This window comes from Dasypus novemcinctus, chromosome 13, assembly GCF_030445035.2.
Source record: "Dasypus novemcinctus isolate mDasNov1 chromosome 13, mDasNov1.1.hap2, whole genome shotgun sequence".
Lineage (NCBI taxonomy): Eukaryota > Metazoa > Chordata > Mammalia > Cingulata > Dasypodidae > Dasypus > Dasypus novemcinctus.
In genome coordinates, this window is record NC_080685.1 from 12,748,030 (window position 1) to 12,774,834 (window position 26,805).

At 36.5% G+C, this 26,805-nt stretch overlaps 1 protein-coding gene and 1 pseudogene across 1 annotated transcript in view; both read right to left on the reverse strand.

Moving 5' to 3' along the window:
- The window catches only part of RYR2 (ryanodine receptor 2), a 735,760-nt gene that overhangs the window by 447,910 nt on the left and 261,045 nt on the right, over positions 1 to 26,805 (reverse strand). The gene's annotated exons all lie outside the window — the stretch shown is intronic.
- LOC139436321 (E3 ubiquitin-protein ligase makorin-2 pseudogene) lies at positions 10,105 to 20,381 on the reverse strand (annotated as a pseudogene).

A 26,805-nucleotide genomic window follows, 5' to 3' on the forward strand; every position in this document is an offset into this window, starting at 1 on the left:
CTAGGTCAAAATACTTTAAAATTGTAATGGATAGAAAAAGGATGGTCAGTAGAGTTACTGGGTTCTATTCAGAATTTATCAGTTGTGCTTGACTGCGGGAGGAACAAAATCACAGAAGAGAGTAATCTGAATATATGATCAAGTAGAACGACTACAGCACTAGTAAGAAACGGCCAAATATCCATTTAAAGAAAGAATAACATATTTATAATAGACACATTATTTTCAAAAGATAATCAAGAACAAGAAAGACCATTTGTGGCATTACTGGCTTAAGGGCTGGATATTACCTAAGTTATGTATTATGAAATATCCCCAAAAAAGGGATCAAAGAAAGAAGGAAACTACACTAAAACAAAAAAGGATGAATGTATTCTTCTAACTTTAAAATGCTGAGGTATGATGAAAAGCAACAAGCAGACCAAGAATAACCACCACCACCACCACCACCCAAAAAAACCCTTAAAAATTGGTTACATGAGAGAAGAAAGGGGAAAAAACTCAAACATAAAGATAAATACTGAAGAAAGTAGCACAGTTTAGGTCTGGAAAATATTGCTTTTATGCTCATAATATACTTGACACAGGAACTCTTGATTTATTTTACTCAAGGAAATTTCATTAGACAAGAGCCAAAGGATGCAGTACAAGATGACAATTATCCTACAAGCACATGGCATGGATTCTGGCACTGCTTCTTAGAAGAATTTTTTGGAAGATGATCAATTTTCACAGAAATACAAACAGGGTAAAGTTCTTAAAGATAAAACTGCAAGGGGCAGTAACTCATGGTCACATGGTTAATTATTAATACTTCGGAACGAAGAGGTCGGATGCAGCTCCAATGTGAGCAAGAGTTGGAGGCATAATTCCCCATTAGGTTATGTTAGCTTGAAAGCCAGGAAGGGAAATAGCTATCCTTATGTTATAACAAAAATATAGATGGCACTGGGAGTCAAGTGGGTGACAAAAAGAAGATGGTCTCTGCGCTAAGAGTATGTATCCCTTAATTTAGTAAGTCGAAAGTCCTAAGAGATTTTCTTAGCATTGGCAAATGATTGTAAATAAAGAAACACAATCACAATACTTTTTTATGAAAATTGTGAACAAATATTGGCCAGCAAGAGAATGAATAATTACATCCTGTCTGTTATTTGAGCAAAGAAATAAACAGGGACCCAGACGATGTAAAAAAGTACCCTTCCATAATTATGCCTTTCAGTTCAATCTTAAATTTTGTGAACAATTTCAGTGTATTATTAAAGAACTTTTACTGAAGTCTCCTCAAAAGTTATACAAAGAACTATAGGCAAAGCAACAAAACAAACATTTTGGGGGAGGATGGTCATCAAAAAGAATTATTAAACAGAATAACCTCAGAGATAAGTGCAAAACTTAAGCTTAAGAGTCCTTCTGTCATTAGGTTTCCATTAAGGTGTGAAATGTCCTAGGCAGCACACAATACACCCATCGAATTTAGCCTCCTTTATCATCTTTTCTCTCCTTGTATTAAGACACCAGGATTCTCCAGAACCCTCCGCCTTGTAAAACCCCTCTTTTGTGAGTGAGGAAATACCTTGGAAACTTCATTATGTTGAGGAAAGAAAAAGTTACTTCGCCACCACGAACTTAAGTTTGGTGAGAATGCTTTAATTAATGATTCTCCCAACAAATTTTAGGAGACAAAGAAAATTTTAAGATGAAAAATTCCAAGTTCCAAGCATATATCAACAATATCTAGTAACATATATGGATATATATTTGTGGACAACTTCAACTACTGTGCCTAAGTAGGAAATATCCAATTTAAATGCTTAATTCTCTGTGGTTTCCACCAAGAATTCACTGATAGACTGACATGTTAATTGTAGCCCCATAAGGCAAGACAAAGTTCTATATTCAGCCCATGAAAGAGCTATTATATATATATAATGATATAATCCACAGCAAAGTTCTTGCTTCACTCATGGTAATGACCCTGACTGGCATCTAGTTACATGTACTTTCTGGTATGATTAAAAAGAATTCACTATATTCTTGTTGGCAGGTTGTTAGCAACAACTGTATTTTTCAAACTATCTACAACTGCGTACAGACAGTATTTAAGTGGGCTGTCTTTTCTTTTGACTATAATAGATTTGGCATATATTAATATATGTATATAATTATCCAGTTCTTCTTTAGAATGGTAAAGGAAAATAAACTATTCCAATATGCTACTGTAAATCCTAACATTTTATCTTTTTGACACGTTTATAAATCACTGAGCTGCAGAGATGATTAAAATATGAAATAGAAGAGATATGTAGGGCTTTCTTTCTTTCCCAGCTTGTCTCAAGAGAAAATTTCTCTAAATTGAAAAAAAATCAAATTGATCTCTACAGGGTACAGGTGTATAATAATGACCTGAAGACACATAACCCCATCCTGTACTCAGATTACCACCTACATAGAAAATGCCTCTCAATCAGGATATAGAATATTTCTCTGTACTTTTCAACCATTTCAAACATGAATGAAGCCTCATAACATGAAAACATTTCAAGGACCTTCACACAATAGTAGTTGAAATATATCAGTTCTTAAGATTACTACTGATTTAGGAACATTTGAAATGATTTTATATTTTTAACAATTACAACAGCATCAACATATTTGGGAACAAAGGAAGTATTTGTACATGAAACCATCTGGACTATAAACAAGGTAAAATAGTTTCCAATCTCTTCCATTTCCTTCCTAACCCACCTCCACCCATGATGTGCAATCCCAGGCTTCCAGGTTGGAAATCAATGCTGCGTAGTAGGGGAGGCTGGGAGTTAGAATAAACGGAAATACCAAACACTTTTTAATCCAGTTCTAAGAAAAGGTATGTGCTTTTGAAAAAATTGTGAAGAGCAGTGTTAGATGACTCAGGGGGCTTATGAGGAAGCGAATGCACAGATGATCCAAGAGACTGATGAAAGAAGGAGAAAGGTGGGGTGGGGGGTGGAGAGAGATGGGGGAGGGTCTAGTATTCAGTTGTAATGTGACTGATGACATGATCCAGAATTAATGCTATCAGAAGGTCTTAACCTGGGATTGATAAACATATTCTGCAGACAAGCAAGTATAACAAGGTGTAAAGTAGGGCACCTGCCTCAGAGCTAAACCGTGGCAAGTATTAACACACTGCTCAAGCCACCTGAGCAGGAATGCTGAAGGCAGGGGCTGACCACCCTCCTCTCGTATATCTGAAGAGGATGGAAAGGAGAGTGATGGTTTCTTAGAGCAAGGGGTCAGCAGACTTTGGATATTACCTCCTTCCCAAGCCTCTTGTCCCCTCAAGCCCAGTGAGAGTGGCATCAGGGAGATCCATGTCCCCAAAAGCTGGGACAAAACAGACCAGTATCTAACAATGCCTAGAGATGGAAAGGCACGAGGCTGGCCAAGCCAGGCTCTCATAGCAGATCACAGTTCTATAAGTGAGATGTGGCAGCACTGACACCAAGCTGCCAGGGGCCATACTATTCGGCAAAGACCTGGGACTGTCTAAGACTGTCTAAGATGGAAGGGCCTGGAGATCTCAGCACACAGAGACAAGCCAGGCTACAGAAGACCACTCTCGGTTTCTGATGCTAGGAGCTCTTCCAAAGAAACTGCCAAGTACCCACTAGAAAAGTCAGTCTTCAACACCTGGCACACCCGCTGAACGGCTCCATGACCAAAGACCTCTCCTGCCAATTCTCCTCTTCTCCCTCCTTTCCTTTGTACCCTCAAAAGGGTCAGATGTTCCAGGCAACGAAGAGGTGCCCAAGAAAGCAGCCGAGTGAAGTGAGAAGCAGCGTCCCACACCCCCATTTCCTCTCAGCCTCCTGCCTGGAGCTTCCTGAGCTGAAGGAGACGAGTTAACTTGATTTAAATTCTGAGTATCGCCTATTACAGAGAACTGGGTGTTTTAATTACTGAAAGGAGACTTCTGTGACTAAACATGACTTTGGAATGTTTCATCATCTGAATATGATGAGAAAAGTCATGGGATGGACCCCAGATTTAACTCAAGGCCCAGGGGAAACCCAAAGAGCAGTTTGAACTGCCCTGAGGTAGTGAGCAGGGAGTTACATTTTTTCTGTTGCCCTTTAAAGCACTAACAGTTACAGTAGAATTTCAAAACTTCATAAAGGCAAAAGCATATGATTTGAAATATACAGGTCTCTGAGAAAGAAAGAACTCAAATTTCAAATTTACTGATGTAAACACAATGATCATCGGTGCTGTAAAACAAGTCAAGCAGAATCTTCCATTTATATGATATCTAAATGAACATATATTTCAGTATCAATAAATTGCATCATTAATATAGTAGAAATATTTTAATACAAGAAAGGACTACTCCACATTCTAATCCGAAAGACAAGGAGATTACGACATACAAATAACCTACATCAAGTTGTAAAATTAATAACTCACTGGCCAAGCTAATCCTTAAATTTCAGCTCAGTGATATTTCCATTACTTTTTCAGAACTAGAAAGCAATCACTACTGTCAAGGTTTTCAAATAAACTTTAAAAAATAAATTTTGAGATGAGAAAACATGGAAACAAGAGACGAGAAAACATGGAAACAAGAGACGGAAAAACTGCATAGGGAAACAGATGAAAAGTAACCAAGTACATTGAGGAACAAATGGAAATACTTATGGACAATGAGAAAGTGGTGACTTTCATCATTTATTATTCTATTCCATTTCCAAAAGAACTGAAGCAGCTTGAGCAGTTGGTTCAAAATACCAATCTGGGTATGGCAGAGAAATATTGCCATGGAGGTGATGGGATGCAAAGATGAAGAAAAGGCAGAGAATTTCCATTTCTAAGGAAATAAAAATGTAAGGCATGGATCAGAAACTTAACTATAGGCACAAAGGAGAATATGGAAGTTCTAAAAGCAATACTTAAATGAGAAGTAGCTTGGAGGGATGGACAAAGAATTTAATTATACTTAGGCACATAATATAGAAACGGTAGTTCTCAAAATTCAATATGGGTGTCAACTTCATGGAATTGGTAAATTTAAAAGCAAAAGATTTCTTGAATATAAAGCCTGAAATAAGTAAAAAGAGAAAAGACCCATAAGAAAGCCAGGTGATCATGCAAGTTTGGGGAAATTTTACTGAAGGGGCACTGAAATACTACTGAAAACCGAGCAAAACTCTCAAAATACTGCATCATGAGAATTGGATGCCAGAACCAGGAAAAATAATGTGGAAAAAAATGAAGCCATCAGTTAAGCTGGTCATCATATTAACTCAGCAAGGCAAATAAAACTAAAATCCTACAACAACAAAAAATGTCACTGTTTTTGCACTCAGGAAAAATGTAGAATAAGGAGGGATATGAGTGTTGACTAGAGTCTAATTTCCATTCATAATCACGTGGCCAAAAAGAATGGAAGGAATCTTAGGTTTCCTTTCCTATTGCACAATTTGTGGCAATGTTGGTCTTAGGATTTAATCTTCAGATCCTGCAACTGCATTCTTTTTACACGATAGCGTCCACATTATGATTGCATTTAACTAGAGTACATGGAAAAAATAAAAGGGCTAAAGAGTGGGACTTTAAGATTAAACTCAAGGTTTATTTGGCAAAAGATACACAGTATTAATAAGAGAAGCCATTCTGTTTGTCAGAAGCATATTATAATTATAAAGCCAATTATGTAGGGACTACCTGGTTCTGATGATGGAGAATATTTTAATACACTGCATTTCAGATGAGGCAAAATCACAAATTTATAAGGTGCTAATTAGAGAACTGTAAAATATTTGTTTATTATATATAGCAGTCATTTGAACACTAGAAGTACAAGCCACACTAGAAAGCAAAATAAAAAGATTAGAGGCAACAGCAAACATGCACTTGTTTAGATCACAATTTCTTTGTAAATACATGGAAACACATACCCATTTTTCCACATCAACTTGCTGTAAAAAGAAAAAACCAAAATAAATAAGCAAAACAAAGAGCTAACAGCATTTCAATCACTGTCATTTAAATATACTGAAATGTGATGGCTGCACCAAAATCTACTTCTGATTCTAAATGATAAAGCTCAGTATTCAAACTTTTATTTAACAACATGTAATCTCCTCAAACACACACAAAAAAAGCTCAATTAATCTAATAATCCAAACTTCAAATGGCATGAGGCTGGAATTGCATCAGGTTACTGAAATAATGATAACTCAATAAAATCAAAAGTAAACATGAACATTTACCTAATTCTCAAACCTAACACGTCTCAAGTTAGGTACAATATTCTCTAAATATAAGCATCTATTTAATGAAAAAGGTTAATTTATAGAAATAGTGTCTAACTATAATTCTTTCCTGATATTAAAGTAAAAATTATCTTACCCTAATCTTTCTAGCATTATATAAAAGTTCACAATATAAAAGGCAGGCCTTGCCAAATAACTTTGAAATTATATTAGAATGAAATTATTTTTAATTATCTTAATGATTGTATGTTAGTCTCATCATCATTATGTGACTCTTTAAAAAATAAATGAGTGTAATTATATCCACCAAACAAATTAAAAAGCCAGATGTCAAAAAAGACTACTGTAAACTTCTACAATGTCCTAGGATTCCTAGCAAATCATTAAGAACAAAAAATTTTAACAATGAGTATATTCACTTTCAAAGATAGGTTTCCATAAACAACCCCTTCTATAAGAATGTATTAGCATTCTGAGGTTTGCTTCAGAATCTTCATGCATTTAACTTTATTTGTAATGTTCTTCCTTAGAAAATTAATCAGGTAAGAAACTAATGTTATTGAGGAGGAAATCTTGGGCTGTAGCTAAGTGTTAACCTACAGTAATCAAGCTCCTGGTAGGCAATGAGCATAAAATGCTCCATCAGAATGATTATTTTTAAGATGTTATAAAATGGTAGCAATAAAAATATATAATCTAAATATACAGGTGGAATTGTTTTGAAGCCCTGGCAAAAATTCAGTAGGTTATAACGAAATGGTTTAGTTTCTTCATTTATTTAGTCACTAGAAAAATCTGTTCTAAATCTACCCCTCATTCTGAAGTTTAAAAATGTACAGTCATTGTTTAGAAAAGAATACTTTACTAAAATGGAAAAGCCTGGTTTTCATTACACATTTTTCAAAATATTTGGCTAGTATATAAAGTTCAAGTCCTCACTTTAAACATTAACCTATTAGAGAGGTGGATCCATTTCTTTTGATCATGAGGCAAAGAGAAGCAATTTATAGTCATGTCCAGTATAGTGCAACTACTACTCACATTTTTACCCCCAGAAGAACAAATTCTTATATTTATTTTCTCTCCCAAAAAATAATTCAAGGACATTTGAAATTACTTCCTTTTTATATTTACCAAGAAAAGAGGATATACCCAACTTTTAGGGGTTTCAATGATTATCAAAGCCATGTTCATGTCTAAATATCAGACATTCACACATCAGCAAGCATGCATGCACACTCATATTGGTACAAAGGTAAAGTGTTGGGGGAAATTTTTCCAGAAGAAAGAGAATTTGTTCTCAAGAGCCATAGTTAAAAGTATTTGCAATAGTTAATACCTTACACTTTTACAGGATAACACATTTCTAAATAATTTATATTATGAAAGAAAACAGTTTTAAATTTTCAATTTTGAAGATGATTATCCGCTAAACAGCTAATCCTCATTTTAGAAACCGGCTATATGAATCTGAAGAGAAAGTTTACTTTCCATAGTTGAATATGCATACTTCTGCTGGCCTCCTCTGATCCACACCCATATTGAAGCAAAGGAAGGCAAGAGGCACCGACCAGAAAACAGGGTCCGCAATAGCTCAAGTCAGTAGCAATATCATGCCAGAGGCAATATCCAAACACCCAAAGAAAGGCTGGGCCAACAGCATGTGTGGGAAGTGAATTATCAACAAAACACAGAAGACGAGACAAATGTCCACAGAGCTGAAAGACTGACGAAAGGGCAACAAAGTTGTTATTATGCATAAGCAACGTAGAGTGATTTCATGACACGTCTGTCATAAACATTAACAGGAATCATTTAATTAAATACCTGCAAACAATAAAGATGAGAATGATTTATATAGGGCTAATCAAGTAAGGGAAATATAAAATTCATAAGAAATGGACCTGTTTTAGAATTACTACATAATTACCAAATCCATAAAGCATATAAGACAAATGAATACTTTTCTAATAATTTATTATCTAATTATAAGGATTTTTAAAAATATATTGACTCAATTTAGATTTAATATATGTAAGAAATTACATTAAAATATTTTATTATATTAAAACTAAGAAAAAAGACCTCATTTTAAAAATATTTTTTTACTAGAGTTAAACAAAATAGTCATTTAACTACCAACTTGATTCTGAAGAAACGACATAAATTAAGAATATGATACAAAATATAATTAACTCTAAATTATATCTTATCCTAATAGGAGGAGTAGAACATTCTTATGCCATCTCTCTTAGTTTTCATATATTAATTAATAAGTTTAGGTTACAAAAACTTGAACCTAAAAAAATATTTTCATCAGTCATTTCAAATTGCTTAACTTTGTTTTACCATTTAAGATGGAAAATTCTATTATTAAGTCTATAGGTCACACGTGAACTTGTTACTTTATGCCTGGCTTTGAGCCAAACACTTTAGATGTGATCTCATTGTCTGCATTTTATATATGAGGAAGTAAATTGTGTATAAAGGAGTTACAAATTTTCCACAATGCTAAAAAATATCACATAGCTACTGAACATTGGAGTTGGAACTTGAGCTTGCATCTCTGACTTCCAAGTCCCATCTCTTAAGCTACCTCTATGTTCACCAAAATTTTATCTGTATTTAATTTGGAATTCCTTGACAGCCTATTTCTTATGACAGTGGCCACCTAAAAAACATGCTAAGAACAAGGTAACGTCAAGATAAGAGAATAATGAAATTCACTAAAGAGTCTTATATAAAGAAAGATGTAATTTAGTTTCATTGGTTCAAACAACAGGCTGTTTTTCTTTGCACAGATACATTTTTAGATAACTGTACTAAAACAATAAGACATTCACAACAAATTTAAAGCTTCTAATATTCTAATATTGAGGCATGGCACAAGAAAAGTAATTAAAATATTTAATGCATGCCTATAATTCATTATCATTGTTAATTTTTTTAAAAATTAGAGAAAAACGAAAAACAAAATACTACTCAACCCTATAAATAATTCTTCACCTGTTTTTAGTTATTAAGATTGAGGAAAAAATTTGAAAATTATTGCGTACTGTGTCCCAGAACTCAAAAACAGAATGAATTCATTTAGTTTGTATTTCTTGATAAGATGGGTTTTAATTTTCTTTTTATTGTGCCTGAAGAAATATAGTTATTATCCTATGGTTCCTCAATTACATTATTTTAATAAAATAAGTTAAAATTAAGTTTCATGGCTGTTAACTCCTTTTAAAGTAATAAAGTGTCAAAGGTTAAGACCACTGAGCTTACAGCTTTAACTCTCAACTTGCTCACTCCCTGAAGCAGCGGGACATAAACTAGTATTCTCCAGGACATAAACTAATACTCCCCTCTGGAGCAGAACCAAGCAGCTGGAAATGGGCCCAAAGCTAGGCTGGAAATGAATTTAATTCAGCCTTTGTCAATGCTCTTTGTAGCCCTTTTAAGAGTTAACCATTTATAAAAATCAAGCAAAAAAACACTTGAAATATAAAGGTTTAAGGATTTAACTAAAAGACCTTTTCCGACCCACACTTTAAAGAATTTTATAAAACAGGTGGTATCTAGAGATTTCACAAAAATAGATAAATTCAGACTTGGAGGTGAGCTCATTCTGATTTACAAGATTATATCGCTCGTTCAGTTAAAATCACAACTGAGGACAGAAGACTTGCACTCCGTTCTTTTTTAGGACCTCTGCTGGATACAGAGCCAGGGATTTTCTTTGGTTCCATAAAGTTTTTAAGAAATTTCAAACAAAGCCAGGCTTTAGAGATAAGAATGGCTAGCATAGGAACCACACATTACAGGGAGCCCTAAATACTATTTCCCCTCAGGCGTGGGCCAGAGGCAAAGCCTCCGGGGGGAGCGGGAGGCTGCGGATGGGGGAGGGGGGAGGGCGATGGGGGCTAGGGACTTGTTTTCCCTGAGGGACAGGTGCAACCACCTTACAGTCCAAGCCGCACTCCAACCGGATTTTCTGCTACTCCATGAGCCTCCCTTTCAGGAAGCAGGATTTCTACTTTCACTTGTTTACTGGCAGGAGGACTGCGGTTCTTCCTTCTCACCTGCCTCTTCCACTTCCAGGTGAGCCGCCATACCACTTCCGGCGCCACCAAAGAACAGCTTTTCCCTGGGAGGAAGCGGCTGAGCGTGAACCCGTCAGAGAACTCCGAAGAACCACACCAGGTGAAGAGACGGCAGGAAAGCTTCCTACTACGGGGGAGGAACCCGCACTTGTTGAAAACCTCCGTGTAAGGCACGGATATTTAAAAACCACCAGGATCTCCAGAGGAACCCTTTGTTCGAGAAACAAGCCTGCGGCTTTAGGGGCAGCTGCAAGTTCACTGTTTGGGGGGGAGGAAAGACCAAGAAGCACAGGCACCAGATGTGGTTAAAAGCCACCAATCAGAGCTTGGCCTGAATGGCTAGCTGGAGCTGCGACTAACATAACAACTCTGAAGATGGCTATCCCACATACTTGTAGATTCCACTATCCCCTTCACTCTTTCCGAGGAGGGTGGATCAGACCAAGGTCAAGGGCAAGCCCACTCAAATCCAGGTGACGCCACCTAGGGCGGCAGTGCAAGGACGTGCTGCACCCACTAGGTCGGGAAAGGCTCGGCCAGGAGAAGCCCAAGAGGCAGGGGGCGAGCCTGGACTCGAGTCTTCAGGGCTCTGCTGACTCCACTCTGGAAAGAGGTCCCCAAGTTCTGCCATGCCAGCACGTCAGTGTCCGGGATGCTCTCCGTTCTCGATGAAATCCTGGAGCTGCGCTGAATTCAAGAACCTCCAGTGCCGTCATTTGTTGGCTTCTCAGGCTTGCGAGCGACCCACCAGGATGACAGTAAAGCCACTTGCTTCCAAAAGGGCACATACCCTTGCCTTGCTCCATGTACTTACTACAAGCTTCCCCTACCCACCGACCCACCCACTCCCTGTTTGAAAACTTCAGTCAACTTCTTTCTATTCTGATCTTCTACGCAGTACACACTTGGCATTACAAACTGATATCATGGCATTCTGGATAAGACCAACCACGGGGTTCTCAAACCACTTGGGATTCCTCCGCTGTCGCAGGCAGGACATGCAGTAGTGGGACTGCAGTTGGAGAGAATCCAGAACCTCCTGGCAGCAGCTAATGCCTTCTCGAGGATCTCTTCCACGTAGATACTGCACTTTGTCCTGACTTGTCTGGAAGGCAAAGGCCTTTTCCATCTCACGTCCAAATGTCGACACACAGATCTCGTTACTTTCCTCCGCTCCAGGTCAAATAGGTGCAGGACCCACAAGCTACAGATTCCACACACTTCCCCACACAGCAGACATGGGCATCTTCAAACTGGCATTCCCCTGCAGCTGCCTGGGGGCCAAGCTGTAGCCCACTAGTGACTTCTACATGATCAAGGCCACTCCTGATTGCTTCTGGTAGGAAAGCAGCTTCGTCTCAGGGCTACCCTGGAGGCCACTGGTGCTGCTGTATTACTCACCTCACAGCATCAAGCCTTTTCTTTAGCCAGGCCACAGAGCTTTTGGTCTCTTCAATACCGACGTTCTCTTTTCACATTTCCCAGGTTGGCGTCAGTTAGTTTTCAGAATAGATGCAGGAAGATCAGGAGTAGGGGAGGGCTTCAGGAAACCGGGAGGGCTCGCTGGGGGGGCATGGTGACCACAGCACACCAGGGCCAGCCAAGGGCCTCGTGTGACTGGATCTTCAACGAGTCCCACAGAATTTGCTAATGTTGTGTTTTAGCTTGCCAAAGGGCTACCAATGCAAAGTACCAGAAATGGGTTGACTTTTATAATGGGGATTTATGTGGGGTAAAAGCTCACCCTTCCAAGGCCATGAAAAGTCCAACTCAAGGCACCAAGAGAGAGGCTTTCCCACCAAAGTCAGCTACTGTTGATCCTGGCCATGCTGCCACATGGCGAAGTAAGATGGCCGTCCATCTCTATGCATGTCTCTGCCTTGCCCTCCAGAATCTGCCATCTCTTGGAGCTCACTGTGAGCAACTAGGCATGGGGTTTATCTCTTAGGGTCTCCTCTATCCTCTGTCAGCTGTTCCACTCTCTTCCCAAGTTGAGCTGTGAGCTCTCAGACACATAGCAGGGCTGGTCTCCTCTTGGGCTGCTCCATGGGGCCCAGCCTCTCGGGGCTTCGTGTTTAAGCAACTGCCTCTCTAACATGGCAGCATTAAACATGGCGGCTTTCTTTTCCTGTGTCTGTCTGTCTGCCAGCCTGCCGGATTGTATCAGAGCCAGCCAGGGGCTCTGGGGAGGTGGACGACTCAACATGAGTCACACCTCACTGACATAGTCATTCAGAAGCCCTAAAGCAATCTTACTGAGTAATCCAATCAAAGGCCCCTCAACCAAATTTAAGGCCATCACATGGAACCACACCCAGAGGAAGAGATTAGTTTACAAGCATCAGCTTTCTCATTTTGGGATTTATAAAATAAGCTCAACCTGCCAGATGGTGGATGGCTTGCTGCTTGCCAAGTCGAGTGAGAACAGGTGCTGGTTTCCTTGCCGACAACACGATGCACTAAACACCTGCCACTGACCAACCTGGTGCTGGCTGTGGCTGGGCTGGGCCATTTAGAGGTTTTTAAGTGAAATTATGACTTTACTCTATATAACAAACACAGAAAAATGAATATGTCATAAGTGTATAGCTTCATAAAATTGATTAAGTAAACAAACTGGTGTCATCAACACCCAGATCTAGAAAGGAAAAACCAAGACCTACAGCACAGAAGCAGACCTCATGCCTCCCAATGGGTGGCTGCTACTCCAGCACCTGGGATGAGTTTCGCCTTTTTTGAGTCTGGAGAGATGGAGCAAGCTCTCTCCTGCAGCCAGCTTCTTTAGCCGACTCTGTGTGTGTGAAGTTCATCACATCGTTGCAGGTAGCAGCATTTACTTCATTTTCACTGCCTATAAAGTTCCTTTGTATGAATATAACAGTTTTATAGTAAATATAATAAATGTTTAGCTATGGTAGATAATGCCAAACAGCTTTCCAAAGTGGTACCACTCTCATCAGCATACCCGGCACCTAGGTTTATTAAAAAGACCAGAGTTTCTCCACTGCACTGCATTGTTACCTATATCATAAATCAAGTTACTAACATGGGGAACTATTTTTGAACCCTATTCTGTTTTAATGCCCTATTTTTCTATACTTATGCTAATACCTTATCATAATTATTGTAACACTAAAATAATTCTTGACACCTGGTAGTCAGGCTCCACTCTTACTTTCCACAAGATTGTATTTGCTAATATTGGACCTCTTCATGTCCTATAATTTTTAATATGGGCTTTGTTAATTTTGTTTATTCTCTCTCTCTCTCTCTCTCTCTCTCTCTCACACACACACACACACACACACACACACACACACACTACTCACCCTACTGGAATTTTTATTTAGATTATGTTGATCTTCAGATCAATTGGAGAAAATTGGCATCTTTATTATATTGAGTCTTCCAGTATCCATTTTTATTTTTAGGTTTTGTTTCTTTGTTTTATTTTGTTTTGCTTTGTTTTGAGGGCCTGGGGCCTGGGGATTGAACCCAGGACCTCCTATATGGGAAGCCAACTCTCTATCCACGGAACCACACTGGCTTCCCAGAGTTGGTTTTTTTTTTTTGTCTCTTTTGCGTTTGGCTTTTTGTTTTCTCAGGAGGCACCAGGAACCAAGCATGCGCCCTCCCAAGTGGGAGGCAGATACTCAACTGCTTGAGCCACATCCAGTCCTGTAGGTCATCTTTAATTCTCTCAAAAAGGCTTTTCAATTTCTCATGTAAAGAAATGTTTTCATATCTTTCATAAGAAATATTCCTAGGTATATGGTGTTTTCTTATACCATTATAAGCAAAGTTTTAAAAATTATTATTTCCAAATTGTGTATTGCTAGTGTTTAAAAAGGTGACTGAATAATATTGAGCAGTGACTTTGCTAAATTTACATTTTATATCTAACAGTGCCCACCTTTCACCACTTTTTTTATTCAACATTGTACTTTCAAAAGCATTCAAAGTTACATTGTTTTCTATTTATAGATCATTTCTATGAGATTAAGAAAGCTCCCTTACATTACTAATTTACTAGTTTTAACATGAATAGGTATTTAATTTTAGGACCTGTTTTCTTTGGCATCTATTAAAATAACTATATACATTTTCTCCTTTTTCTTCCCCTAATATGGTGAATTATGTTCAATTGGTTTTTGAATCTCGAATGGGATGTAATTTACTAACCATTTTCTATATAACTGGATTAAATTTGTTGGTATTTTCTGGAGAATTTCTGCATCTCTGTTAATGAGCAGTATTGGTCTGTAACTTCTTTCTCACAATGTATTTGCCAGATTTTAGGATCAAGGTTATGCTGGCCTTATCAAATGATTTGGGAAGTGTTCTGAGATAGTTTAAAATCAGTATTGTTGCCTCCACAATTGTCCAGCAAACTTGACTAGTGAAGTCATGCGGGCCTGGATTTCTTTGTGGCAATGCTTTTAATTATCAATTCAGTTTCTTTAATATATGTGAGATAGTTGATGCTTTCTATTGCTGATATGTGTTGATAAACTGTATTTTTATGGGAATTTGTCCATTCTTCTAAATTTTCTTTCATTGAAATGAATTTATCACAATATTCTCTATCTTTTTAATGTCCAGAAGTGCTATAGTGATTTCCTCTTTTTCATTCCTAATATTGTTAATTTTGCCTTTTATCTTTTTGTTGTTGTTGTTCACCCTTGGAAAGAGTGCATTGATTTTATTAGTCTTTTCAAAGAATCAACTCTTGGCTTAGATGGTATACACTATATTAAGTTGGTTTTTTATTTCATTAATTGCTGTTTATTATTTCCTCTCTTTATAATTTTTGGTTTAATTTTTTAATCTTTTTTTGTCTTATTAAGAGACTTAGATAATTTATTATTCAATGCTTCTTTTCTAATCTATGCATTTCAGGCTAAAAATTTCCCTCCAACAAGTTTTATTTGTATTCACAAATTTTGATAGTCTTTTTCAAAATCACCCAACTCAAAATATTTTTTAACTTTCCATTGTCATTAACTCTCATAGACTTGTTGATTTTCTATGTATCTCTTTTTGTTATTAATTTCTAGCTTAATTATACTGCACTCAAGGAACACATATTTAAATTATTTCAAACCTTTTTTATCTATTTATATTTGCTCCACAGCGAATTTTGGTAAGTGTTCCATCAGCACTTGAAACAAATGTTTATCGTCAGAACTGGATGACATACTATATATATGTATTGACATAATATAATACATATATAAGTTTATTAATCATGCTAGATTTTCTATATCCCCACTGATCTATTTGCCTGATTATTCTATCAATCACTGAGAAGGGTATGGTCTTCTACCATAATGGTGGAATGGTATGTTTCTGCTTAAAATTGTCTCAATACCTAATTTCATAAATTGGAAAATGATATCATTAGATTTGTACAAATTCCCTTTCATCATAATAAAATGACCATGTTTATTTCTAATGCTGCTTCTAATGCTTAAATTCTTTAACTGATATCAAAATCACTATATCTGCATTCATTGATAAGCATTTGAATGTACAACTTCTGGCTGTAATAAAACCTTGAGGTAAACTGTAGATAGCTGTTGTTTAATCAGGGCAGACAATCCATGCATTTTAATTGTTTAGTCAATTTACATTTAGTTGTATTACTGAAATCTGGATTTCCAATACCATCTTACAGATTGTATTCTATTTGACTCATATGTTCTTTTGTAATAGCTTTACTGAGATATATCTCACATACCATAAAGTTCATCGATTTAAAGTGCAAATTGCAATGGTATTTAGTAAATTTAGAGTTGTTCAACCATACCATAATCTAATTTTAACAGTTTCGGTCCCATATATTCTTCTTTCCTTTTTCTCTCTTTTCTTCCTACTTTTACATTAGTCAAATATTTTTATTATTCCATTTTCTCTTTAAAAGGCTGTTGGTTATACCTCTCTTTATTATATCATGAGTTAGTAGCCTAGAGATTTCATATGCAACCATAGCAATTTATAATACAGTACCAATTAGTAACTTAACCACTTTCCAGAAAAAAACTAGGACCTTAGAATACTTTTTAACAATTTTATACTCTCCTACCTTTCATTTGATATCATACATTTTAACTATACAAATTTCTAAGTCCAACAAGACATTAATATTGCTTTATATAGGTAGTATTGATTTATATTTAGACACACTTTTACCTTTAGTCCTTTCTTCTGCATTTATTTCTCTATCTAGAATCACTATGCTTCTGCCTAAAGATATCCTTTTAGTATTTCTTTTAATGTGAGTCTCCTGTCTCCAAACGACCTCATTTTGTTTGCCTAGAAATGTATTTATTTCACCATCAGTTTTGAAGGCTATCTTAGCTGGCAGAGAACTCCAAGTTAGTGATTATTATTTCTTTCTTCAGCTTTAAAGATATGAATTTGTCTTAGTGCTTACATTGTTTTATTGAACAGACAAATATCAATCTTATTGAAGTACCTTTGTTTTCCACCTTCCAGCTACTTTAAATGTTTTTGTTATTACTCTTTTTCTGGTTTTCAGTAGTTTTACAGTAACAAACCAAGGTGTGATTTTCTTCTATGTATTTATCTTATATGGAATTGGTAATGCTTCTTGAAACTGTGGATTAATATCTTTCTTTAATTTTCAAAAAGTATGCACCATTATCTTCAAACAGTGCTTCTATTCGAGTCTGGACTCCAACACTTGTATGTTAGATATTTGTACCACCTCTAATATGCCTTATTTTTCATATTCTATGAAATGTGTCAGTCTGCATATTTTCAATTGGCTTATTTTCCAGTTCATGAACCCTCTCTTCAGCTATGTCCAAAATCTTGTTAAACTCATCTATTGAGTTCTTAATTTACTAATTGTATTTTTCAGTTTTAGAATTCCCATTTGATTTCTCACTATAGATTCCACAGTTATTTTAAGTCTATGATAATCTCAGTATCTAGATCACCTATGCATCTACTTCTACCATTGTTTTCTTTCTCTTGGTTCTGATTCTTGGTATGCCTATTTTTCAATTGTATTGTAGTTATTATGTGTTAAGATTTATATAGGAACTACATAGTGTTTTTTCCTCCAAAAGGGAATTACCCGTGGTTATCAGCTCGATGACAGGCCGATCACTTCAATCCAATTAAGGATTGAACAAACCAAAGGCTGGGTTGCAGACTTAGCAGGACATAGCATTCTCCTGTTTCCCTGCCTGTCCTACTTTGCACAATCTCCAGGTGTCCCAAGTGAGAGCCTGGAGTGACTGTCAGGGCCCCTACTTCTTGACAAATACTGAAATACAATGTTTGCCTCCCCAGCACAAGAATTAAATACCACAAGACATATTAAGATGGTTTTGTATAATCATTATTCACCTAAATTTGGTCACATATTAATGCTGCTGAGCTTCTCAGCCACTTTCTGCTAAGCTTCTTAGATGCTGCTCTGCAAGGCTTAAGAACAGAAAAATGTCTTGAAGGGGAACACCTTGGAGAGTATTAGCCTTATTTCTCTCTGCCTCCTTTTCCTTCATTATCTTGTACACTCAAGTTCTGACTCTTTTGGCAGATCCAAACTATGAATTTTTGTCTCCACAGCCACCTGAGGTTGCATAAAGCTCCTCAGGCTTCCATGCCTCAGTCTCTACACAGCTTAACAAATGCCCCAAAGGGAAAAAGTGGTATGCAAAATGTTAGGGCAACCTCAATGAATTGTTTCTTGTCTCTGGAGTCTTGACCCCTGCATGTAAAGATACCTCAGAAGTTCCTAATTCCTTCAAACAGATTTCTTTTAAAATTGAATCCTAGTTCCTTCCTTTACCCAGTACATTGGTCTACTATAAACTGCAAGTGAAACTACTGAATTCTTTCTCTAATTTTTTTTCAAACAAGTCTGACCCAAATAATAAAGGATTCAAAACAGATTAAAACTACTTTCTTTTTGGCCTACATAGTTCATTCCCAGGTAATTTTAAAATTTTTAAAAAGTACTAAATTAGGACAAATAGATATGAAGCTACTGTCGGGAAAATTGTAACAGAAAAGTTATGCCTCTACAGAGGAATAATGAATGTTATTTGTATTTTAAACTACAGGAGACCCCAAAGTCTTCCTTGCCATCAGTTTGAGAAAAAATTTCACTCCAAGCTTAATTAACAAAATAAGCTATGAGGTAAGTCCAGTAATTCACAGAATTGTATTTTAGCCCAATATCCTGACCTTATTCTCATTTTGGATTAATCAAGCAGAATCTCATCTTTTTCAGATGTGCCAAACAATGAAACAGACTTAAACAATATATTATAATTTTCAATCTCACACTCTAACACACACACAACTTCACAACGTAATTCAAGGAAAGGAGTTAGAATTTCTCCTCTAAAGTTTAAAAAAAATTTTTTTTTAATTTAACCAAGGTAAGAAAGGACTCAAATCTACTGCTTCCTAAATTATTCCTATTTTAGAATAGGAACAGTTCCTGTAATACTATATAAATGCTTTCTGAATTTGTCCAAATTCTCAGGAGCATATGTTCTCTTTCTAACTTAAAATTACCAATACCCTCTCTTTCTGTAAGAACAGAATATGTTAAAATTCTTCTTGCATAAACTTTAATGTTAAATTTAAATGGATAGCTGCTAAGTAACTCACATAGTGCCTGTCTTCCATATATGCTGCTTATCAGAATGACTAAATCCAATTAAATACCAAAAGAAGTTTCATTTGGAAGAATAATTAGGCAAGGAGAATATGAAAACTTTGTGGAGGAAAAAATGCAATGAGGTGGAATTAGCCCTGCTAAGATTAAAACATTTTCTAAAATACAGGGGTTAAGTCAGTGTTGTTTGGCACAATAGACAGAACGTGTAACACCAATATTTAGCTTAGAGTAAGACATCTTAAAATGTGTATGATTTTAATGTATGATTAAAAAGGTATCCCAACTGAATAAGGAAGAGAATCATTAGTCATGAGTAATAATGTGCCTATTGCTTAGCCACTGGGGGAAAAGTAAATTTAAATTCCAATCATAGACAATATCCCCAAATAAATGCTGATTGGATCTACTATGAATAATAATAAGCTCCACTGATAAAATCCTATAAACTCCAGATCTTTTACTATGAAAAAGTGTTGGGTACAAAGAGGGATATAGTGATTTTTAAAGTATTCCAATATAAAGTGTATATAATGCATACCTAATAATTAAAACATAAATCAAGACAAATAATAAAGAAATTTAATGAAACAAGTGATATGGGATTCCATGAGTAGAAATATTACTTCCAACTAGGCTGATCATTAAAGGAGTTAAGGAATACACATTCCCGGACAGGTACAGAGAGGATGGGCTGACATTTTGAAAGGCTCAGAATTCTAGGCTGAGGAATTAGAATGGCACAAATACATAGTTGGGTAAAATGGAGCATATTGAGATAGTGAGTCAAATTTGGATAGAGAATGGATAGTATGAAGAGTTAACTAAAACTAGAAATAAAGAAAAACTAAAGCTTTAAATTCCCTCATGTGAACTGAAGTCACATGACAACTTATTAAATTACTAGGAGGCTAATCAGAGGGCAGTTATACCAGCCATATAGGCAAGTTAAAGACCTTGAAAGCAGACTTAATCAAGGTGAACATCTTGTCATCTCCTTGACAAAACATCAGAAGAGTGATCCATTTGTTGGGTGAATCCATCCAGCTGCAGATATTTCTTCTAACCAATGCTTGAATAGAGCTTTGAGAAGAACTGAAAATTCCTTATTGGCAAACTGCATGCACATCTACTAAATTTAAACACATAGGTTATCTATCTAATCTAATCTATCTATCTATCTATCTATCTATCTATCTATCTATCTATCTAATCTATCTAATCTCTCTATCTATCTCTCTATATATCTCTCTATCTCCCCTTACCCCTCACCCCGGTTGTCTGTTCTCTGTGTCTATTTGCTGCGTCTTCTTCGTCTGCTTCTATTGCTATCAGCAGCAGGGGAATCTGTGTTTCTTTTTGTTGCATCATCTTGTGGTGTCAGTTCTCTGTGTGTGCGGCACGTGGGGCACCCCTACGTGGGGGACTCCCCTGCGTGGCATGGCACTCCTTGCGCGCATCAGCACTGCACATGGGCCAGCTCCACACGGGTCAAGGAGACCCGGGTTTGAACCGTGGACCTCCCATGTGGTAGACGGACGCCCTAACCACTGGGCCAAGTCCGCCACCCACATATGCAATTAATAGCTTGTACCTCAAATCCCTTAGAGAAATATAGACTAAATCAATGATATAACTGATTACCCTACATATAATATTTATACACACTAAAACTTCTATTCTAGAAACTATTTAGAAACCAAAGGAAAGAAAACAAAACAAAACAAAACACCTCCAGGCCATGGGTATGTAAAAACAGGCTTGGATATCATCTCTGAGCTTGATATCTTTTCATTCCTTCACTCAGCAAATATTTACTGGGTGCTTATATTTATGATGGAAACATCCCAGTTATGTCCTGCCCTGGATGAAACATCTCAAGCACCTCATACTCTCTCATCATTTCCTCTACACAGAGTCTAGAATATAGTTACTGATGAGAGAACTACAGAATTAACAAATGCAGTTTAAATCCAGCTTAGGAAATGGTAGATTTTGCAGGCTTTACTTGTTTCTTCCGTGGTCTCAGCTGTTGATTGCCTTTCATTTACCTCAGTCTTTGGACTACCTAATCTCATTGGTATGTTAGATTTGGGACCCTCTCTCTCTGGTCAGATAACACACTGCTTTCAATATGTTCTTACCTCACATCATATTGGAAGCCACGTAAAAATAACCCATCGGCACTGCCAGAACTGCCTTTATGCTGTCAGAATATTCCATCTGCTCTCTCTAATCCTCTAGTTCTGTAGATCCACGCTAGCCTTTATCATTCATTTGTGTCTCTCTCATACTCTATATAATTAGTGGCAGAGAAGTGTAATGTTTAAGAGTCTTCCTCTAAAATTCATGTCCACCCAGAACCTGTAGATATGACCCTATTTGGAAACAGGGACTCTGAGGATTAGTGAAGATGAGGTCATACTGGATTAGGGTAGGAAATTTAGACACCAACACAAACACACAGATGCACGCATGGGGAAGGGCAGGTGAAGATGGAAGCAGGGATTGGAGATGTGCTGCCACAAGCTAGAGGACCTTGAGGGCGGCAACCACCATTGGCAGGAGAGGCATGGCACATCTCCAACCCAGGCTCTTCTGAGGGAGCATGCCCTGCCGACACCATGACTTTGTACGTCCCGCCTCCAGAACTGTGGTTTTTGGCCGCCCAGTTCTGGTCATTTGTCATAGTAGCCTTGGGAAACTAAGACAAATAGCGTCTCAGAATTTGACTGCAGGTCAAAGGAGTTGCTTGGCCTGCTTTATGAGCTCTTCAAATCCCTGAACTTATACACACAGTTTTGTCTGTATCATAGTGTATGTATTTTTTTCTGGGGAGAGGTGTTACTTTTCATCAGATTCACAGATACCCACATATAGAGGTGATCATATCATTTATCATCCAAACTAGAACACTTCGGACAGGGAAAGGGGGACTAACAGTAATTAAGCTTGGACAACCAGGGTCACCTGGGGCTGTGCTAGGAAAAAAGGATGTATGCTTACTTGATCCCAAATAGTTAATTTCTCATTTTCCCTTCCAAAAATATTCCTTTTCCCCATAATAGAAAGGCAAAGTAGAAAGAGCTGCACTTAACAGGCAAAAGCTGTACCTTGTGTTCAAAACCACTGAAAATGGAACAGCAATATACTTTTTAGCAATTGTTCTTTGATGTTTGGTCTAGGGTGTGTAGCTGTTATCTTGCAATCCCTCCAGTCAGCAAATGTAATATGTAGCATGCCTTGTTCTAGGTACCCCTGGTTTGGCAAGTGAACACACCAAACAAAAAGCCCTGCTTTAGCATTTGCACTCTAATGGGAAGAGGCAGTCAATCAAGCAGAAGTATATAATATGTCAGAAGATAATAAATGCTTTGGAGAAAAATAAAGCAAGGTTAAGGAAGAGTGCTAGTTGGGCCGAGGGCAGTAATATAAGGGGTGCCATTTAATAGAGAGTGGTGAGGGAGGGAAGTGTTCTATCAAACTAGACTAAATGCTTCAATAAAACAAATTCAGAAATTTAAGAGAATAATAGGTTATAAATATCTTTAATCCCTGGGAAATCCAGCAATAGTTTATCACAGAAGTTTACCATCCAATTCATTTGCTATAAAACATTAACACATGAAAATATTTTTCGATTATAAACACATCAGATTTCTGAGGATGCTTCATTTGCTACCAAATATTAAAATACAAAAAATATTTTTATCATAAATGCCCAAAAATTTTGAGGAAGATGCTCAAACTAAAAGGCAGTAATCAAATAAAATAAGCTATACGTTTAAGACTCATAATCTAAAACAGTACATAACTGTGCCATTGTGATTAAATTACATGCCAGTTAAACTGACCTCCTTATTAAGTTTGATGCTAGAGTCTATGCAGCTCATTCATACTGTATCTTTCAAATATATAGCAAAATGTAGCATCCCTAGATGCTGAGTAGAAGGTAGTCTTTCTACAGTCAGAACATCAATAAAACTGAGAAAGTGTCAACAAATAGAAGCTGAATATACACAAATTTTCACATTCACAAAAATAACAGATATAGTTGCTGATGAGTGAATATTTTTAGCTATAACTAAGTCTACCCTTCAGGAGATGAAAATCATATTCACTTAAAAATGTCTGCACCAGCTTCAGAGATGAAGGGCAAATATGTTTATGTACCAGAGCTTTTCAACAAGACAGTAAATTTGTTAATTGTTTTAAATTATAGTTACATCCAGAGGCAATATTTATGCTTTACCAGGAATGTTCCTGAACAGGAACATAAACAGAGTCCAGTCTCTGGGGAAGCAATGGTAGATTCTGGTAGATAGTTGGGAATTGCAGTTTTAGATATAAACAGCTAGTAGCAAAATACTGTGTACAATATGAACAGAATAATCCATTAAGCTTTTCACAGTTTTCACCTGCTGGGACCAGCAGCCATTTAAGGGGTGATGGACACATCTGGATCTGAGAGTGTACTATTGGGTTAGTAATGAGGAAATCTCGTCACTGTGCTCTCCTTGAACTATTTAATCTCAGAGCATGTTTCACCCTGAATTATTATTTACCTCTCTTCACTATTAGATTGTTGAATCCCTTAAGAGCAAGGATGCATTCTTATGACTCTTCAGTCAAATATATCCTCTTCGTGGAATGAGTGCTATAAGCAGTGGGATGGAGAAGGGAAAGGGGCTTTCCAGATTGCTGGACTCCCCAGATGGAGACACCTAGCACAGACTAAAGGATTTAACTGCTGGCTCTGGTTTGGCCCTAATTCGGCACTAATTTGAGAACCTGATGTCAATAAATAAATTTAGTAGAGCAGTCTTCCCTTGAGTCAAAACTAGCCAGTCATTAAAGAAATACACATTTGAACCATCAGTATTTCCATGATGTTTAAGGGTGAATAATGCCCACTCAAAAAACATCCATGTCATAATCCCTAGAATCTGTGAAAAAGTTACCTGTTGCTACACTGCTGGCTTTGAAGATGGAAGATGGGGCCACAAGCCAAGGAATGCAAGCTGGATAAGGCAAGAAAACAGATTCTCTACAACAATCTCTAGAAAGAACACATCCTTGCCAACACTCTGATTTTAAGCAAGTGAGACTAATTTTAGACTTATGATTTCCAGAGCTATAAAACAATAAATTGGTGTTGTTTTAAGCCACTGAACATGTGGTAATTTATTACATCACACAACAGAAAACTACTACACATGGCTTCTGTGACTCTAGCCTCTCTTGGTTCTTCTTGTATCTCTTTGACTGTATCTTTCCAGAGTTTTTCAAGGGCTCCCCATCCTCCTCTGCCCACTGCTTTAATAGGCTCTTCTACCTATTCTTGTTACATGGAGATCCCATAATACAAAGTTTAAAAGCAGCGATATTGGACATGGATTCATAGCCTAATTGGCCCACTTACCAGTTATGTAACCTTTCCAGATGTTGTAGTTTTCAATCTTTGAAATTCCATCTGGTTCCTAAGAATCATTTTTTTTCTTGTATTGAGGTTTTGAATCTTTTCATTCACTGTAAGCATATTTTCCTTTATTTCATTGAGCACAGTAATAATAGATGCTTTACATCCTTGTCTGCTAGGATCATCTCAGGGTTGTCCTTGGTTGTCCTTTGAGACTGGGTCACATTTTCATGCTTCTTCGCATGATGAGCAATTTTGGATTGTATCCTATCCTGTTCTAATGTTGAGACTTTGGATTTTGTTATATGCTTCTGAAGAACGTTGACAGCTTTGTTTTAGCAGGCAATTACTTTGGTTGGATTTACACTGCACACTCTGTCTTTGGGGCAGTGGCTCAAATCTCAGTTCAGTTTTCTTATTTGTGGCAATTGACGACTGTCCCATGCAAATATGGTTCAAGGGTCAGCCTGAGCTTTGGCAGAGTTTATATACAAAATTTGGGGCTCCCCTTTTCTGATTTTCTCCTATCCAGAATTATTCCCTCACTTTCCAAAGGCCCTGAATTCTCCTCTGAAAGACTGAGTTTTAGTCAGTCTTAAAACTTAAAACAGTTTAGTCTTAAAACTGGGGGACTCACTCTATATCCTTCATGTTTCACGGCTCTCCTGAATCTACCTACTTTTGTGTAGCAGTACTGCAGCTACTCTGTAGTAGCTTCAGGTTGTTAGGGTTTTGTTTGATTTTTGTTTTGAGTTTAAAGTTGTTTTCTACAGAAGGATCAGATCTCATAGCTTGCTCAGCCATATTAAAAATAAATAATAACAAAAATACTGTACACAATGTTTTTATGTGTCAGATACTTTTCTAAATGTACTACTTACATTAACCTATTTAATTCTCACAATAATGGAAATAGGAGTGTTTTCTCCACTTAGAAAAGAGAAAACTTAGGCACAGAAAGGTGAAATAACTTGTCTAGAAGTCACGGGGAATAGAACTCAGAATCTAAGCTCTTACCAACTACATGGGGTTTAGCATAGATCTTAAATTTCATCTTCTGCTATTTACTTCTCTAAAACATATTTTTAAAAATCTCATTTATGAGTAAACTTAGCTAAGTTGCTTCTTGATGCATTTTTTAATGATTATCAGAGCATACGCTTTAAAAAGGGAGGGGCTTTATTGAAAGAACAGCACAATTGTATTGACCTATTACATTCTACAACTCCATATTTCATAAAAACTGGAAATGTCTGAATTTGATATGTACATCTATTATTAAGCTGAAGTATTTGGCACCTTTAATTAGAAGATAGTAAATAATTTATAAATGAAATATTCAGGGTTTCATGTAAAATAATAAATCATTTTAGTAACTTGAAACAATTATTTTAAGAATATCTTTAGATGTGTTAAGATAATAGTACTGGAAGGTACGGGTTTTTATTATTTATTATTAATTCTAAAGAAAAGATAAAATCAAATTTTTCTTGGAGAGAAATTTGATATGATTTTTATATTCAAAGTTTCTAAATTAGTTCTACTTGCCTTGGGAATGATCCTAGAAATAACAAAGAAAATTCAAAGGAATCACAAGTTCCATTTGATCCATTCCTTGCTTGTCCTAACACTGTACTTACATACAACTCTAAGATATCAGATTGCACCATTAATGCTTTTTTCCATCTCTGCATTAGATTGTGAACTCACTGATGACAAAATCATTTTCTATTCATCATTCTGTCCACAGAGCCTTGTGAAGCATATTTTGTAAGTGTTTTAAAAGTTTGCATTAAATTAATAAACCAGTATAATTAAATGCTTTTATTAATAATAAATACTATTTATAATGTAACATTCTGAATGTCATTTAAGTCATGGTTAAGCTATCAGTTACCCATAATAATGGGGAAAATACATGACATACATTCAATTCAATGAATGCTACAAACCAACATCATCTAAATTATTAATTTTGACCTACTTTCCCACCAAAGAGCAGAACACAAAAGGCAAAAATTGGTTAACTTTAATTTTGGTTATTTCCTAAATACTCAACAAAGCAACTAACAGTCAAGTGACCACAAGCCAAAGTCAAAGGGGGCAGGGTTCTATATTTCTGCTGGAACAACGTAACAAAAAGACAGAAAGGGCCCTCATTGTTATATTTTTAGAATATACTCTCTAAAATAAAACATACAAACTGAGAAATAATGACAGTCAATGGAAATATATATATATATATATATATATATATATATATATATATATGATGCAGATTACCATCTTATCACACAGGTTTCATTGAACAGATATTTCAGAAAATCCCTTCAAATGAAATCCTTTAGAATTCTTTCTGTGCCACAAAAATGAGTT